Raw genomic sequence first — 3,205 nt, 5'->3', positions numbered from 1 at the left:
CGGTCGCCCATACAGACAATGGGGGCAGACCGAGACCGACCACGCCACGGCGGGTTTCCTCCCTTTGCCAGGGTTGGGGTTCCTCGTTTACACTCCGGCGGGTCGCCCGCGCCTCCGAGCACAACGGACAGCGCCGAGCCGGTGCTGCCGCCAACGCTTCAAGGCGGGACGTGTTGGAGAGGGGGTTTCTGTGCCCCTTCGGGAGAGTTCTCGTGTGTATTCCACAAAGGCATTACCCGATCTGACGCCTGCAGCCATTAATCCTCGCGGGGAGAACAACCAACTGCTTCTCCTCGCGGCTGCCGGCCGTCGCTCTCGCACCGTGGTATACCCGGGCACCGCGAGTGTATCCGCGGACTCCGGCACGGCGATTTCTATCTGTACTCACGACCCTCAGGCGGACGAGGCCCGGGCCGCGGGGGGCCCGGGCCGCCATGTGCGTTCGAAAGGCCGATGATCACTGCGTTCTGCAATTCACACTGATTCACGCAGCTGGCTGCGTTCTTCATCGGCGCACGAGCCGAGTGATCCACCGCCAAGAATTGTCTAACTCTTGGAAATTCGCTTCTTGTTCGTTCGATCACCAATGAGTGGGTTTATCGTCCCGCGCCCCGTGGTCTCGGGCGCGGGGAAATATGGTCACAGTCCGCGGGACGGCGCGAGATGACTCGATCGCTCCGCCCCGCCCACGACGGGAGCAGCCGCCCGTTTGTGGGGGTGGGAGAGTACGGCGGGCCTCTATTACGCCGTGTCTTCCCTGCCCGCCCCCACTAGGTCGCATTTAAGGCCAGGCCCCGGCGTCCCAGGGCCCCCGGTGGATCCAACAGACCAGGCGCAGCCATCCAGAGCCCGCACCCCAAACCCCGCCGCGGACAGGGCAGGGGGAGCTCCGCGGTGCAACTTGTCCGGTCTCGGATGCCGGCACATGGGCCACTCCCGCGAAACACATCCGGAGACGTCACTGGGGGAGCCCCGCCAGACCGCACTTTCCACCCGATCCCTCCGCCCTCCTCCGTCAAACAAACGCAACATTTTTTTGCCAGATTTTTATATATATATATATTTGTTGTCGTTTTGTTATTTCCTTCGTTTCGGGATCGGCGTGGACATGTACATGGAGCGGCCGTGTCAGGCGGGGTCCCCGCGCTGTGGACCCGGCGCGGGTCCTTGTTTCGTTCCTCGTTAATGATCCTTCCGCAGGTTCACCTACGGAAACCTTGTTACGACTTTTACTTCCTCTAAATGATCAAGTTCGATCGTCTTCCGGGCGCACGAGCGAGGCGCCAGAGGCGCCCCGCCGCGGCCCGTCCGAGGATCTCACTAAACCATTCAATCGGTAGTAGCGACGGGCGGTGTGTACAAAGGGCAGGGACGTAATCAACGCGAGCTGATGACTCGCGCTTACTGGGAATTCCTCGTTTAAGGGAGACAATTGCAATTCCCTATCCCAAGCACGAAGGGGGTTCAGCGGATTGCCCAGGCCTTCCAGACAAGGACGATCACCCGCTGATCCCTTCAGTGTAGCGCGCGTGCGGCCCCGAACATCTAAGGGCATCACAGACCTGTTATTGCTCAATCTCGCGTGGCTGAACGCCACTTGTCCCTCTAAGAAGTCAGCGCCCGGCTCGGCGGCCGGCGCGACTATTTAGCAAGCCAGAGTCTCGTTCGTTATCGGAATTAACCAGACAAATCGCTCCACCAACTAAGAACGGCCATGCACCACCACCCACAGAATCAAGAAAGAGCTCTCAATCTGTCAATCCTCACTGTGTCCGGGCCGGGTGAGTTTCCCCGTGTTGAGTCAAATTAAGCCGCAGGCTCCACTCCTGGTGGTGCCCTTCCGTCAATTCCTTTAAGTTTCAGCTTTGCAACCATACTTCCCCCGGAACCCAAAGACTTTGGTTTCCCGCAGACTGCCCGCCGCGTCATTGGAGTAACGCCGGCGGATCGCCAGTCGGCATCGTTTATGGTTAGAACTAGGGCGGTATCTGATCGCCTTCGAACCTCTAACTTTCGTTCTTGATTAATGAAAACATTCTTGGCAAATGCTTTCGCAGTCGGTCGTCTTGCGGCGATCCAAGAATTTCACCTCTCACACCGCAATACGAATGCCCCCGTCAGTCCCTCTTAATCATTACCTCGAGTTCCGAAAACCAACGCAATAGAACCGAGGTCCTATTCCATTATTCCATGCTCTGCTGTCCAGGCTCACGGCCTGCTTTGAACACTCCAATTTTTTCAAAGTAAACGTTTCGGCCGCGCCCGGCACTCAGTCAAGAGAACCGGGCGGAGACCGAGAGGAAGGCCAGGCGGGCAGTGGCGCGCCTTGCGGCGGACCGCCAGCCTGCGCCCAAGATCCAACTACGAGCTTTTTAACTGCAGCAATTTTAATATACGCTATTGGAGCTGGAATTACCGCGGCTGCTGGCACCAGACTTGCCCTCCAATAGATCCTCGTTAAAGGATTTAAAGTGTACTCATTCCAATTACAGGGCCTCGAAAGAGTCCTGTATTGCTATTTTTCGTCACTACCTCCCCGTGTCGGGAGTGGGTAATTTGCGCGCCTGCTGCCTTCCTTGGATGTGGTAGCCGTTTCTCAAGCTCCCTCTCCGGAATCGAACCCTGATTCTCCGTTACCCGTTACGACCATGGTAGGCGCATAACGTACCATCGAAAGTTGATAGGGCAGACATTCGAAGGATCCGTCGCCGGTGCAGAGACCGTGCGATCGGCCAGGTTATCCAGAGTTCACCAACGGAGCCGGGCGGACCCGGGTTGGTCTTGTTCCTAATAAGAGCACGCCTCCCGTAAGGTCGGCGCTTGATTGCATGTATTAGCTCTAGAATTACCACAGTTATCCATGTAAGGGGATGCGCTCCAAGGAACCATAACTGATTTAATGAGCCATCCGCAGTTTCGCTTTTGAAAGCTTGTACTTGGACATGCATGGCTTAATCTTTGAGACAAGCATATGACTACTGGCAGGATCAACCAGGTAGCACCTCGTGCTGCGGCCGGCGAGCGGGGCTCGCTCGGACCGAGCGGATTCTGCCGGGCTCGGGGCGCTCGAGCCGGCGATCCGTTTCACCAAATGTTTCGGTTCGGTTCCCGGGGGGAGCAGAAGTGCGGGCCCAGGCGCGAGTCTACGGTGCTCGTACCAGCCCAAGCACAATCCGGTCCCGTTTACCCTGCGGGCCAAGGCGCG

The 3,205-nt window shown here is 58.0% G+C and overlaps 2 non-coding genes across 2 annotated transcripts; both read right to left on the bottom strand.

The window, feature by feature from the left end:
- Positions 1–387: 387 nt before the first annotated feature.
- On the bottom strand, positions 388–544 carry LOC139945654 (5.8S ribosomal RNA). The gene has a single exon (XR_011787128.1). It is a non-coding gene; the product is annotated as a 5.8S ribosomal RNA (ribosomal RNA).
- Positions 545–1,183: 639 nt separating this feature from the next.
- On the bottom strand, positions 1,184–2,998 carry LOC139945633 (small subunit ribosomal RNA). Its single transcript, XR_011787108.1, has one exon. It is a non-coding gene; the product is annotated as a small subunit ribosomal RNA (ribosomal RNA).
- Positions 2,999–3,205: the final 207 nt, after the last annotated feature.

This window comes from Asterias amurensis, chromosome 12, assembly GCF_032118995.1.
Source record: "Asterias amurensis chromosome 12, ASM3211899v1".
Taxonomy (NCBI): domain Eukaryota; kingdom Metazoa; phylum Echinodermata; class Asteroidea; order Forcipulatida; family Asteriidae; genus Asterias; species Asterias amurensis.
The sequence above is the reverse complement of the archived record's forward strand: the minus strand, read 5'-3'. Positions and strand labels throughout refer to the sequence as shown.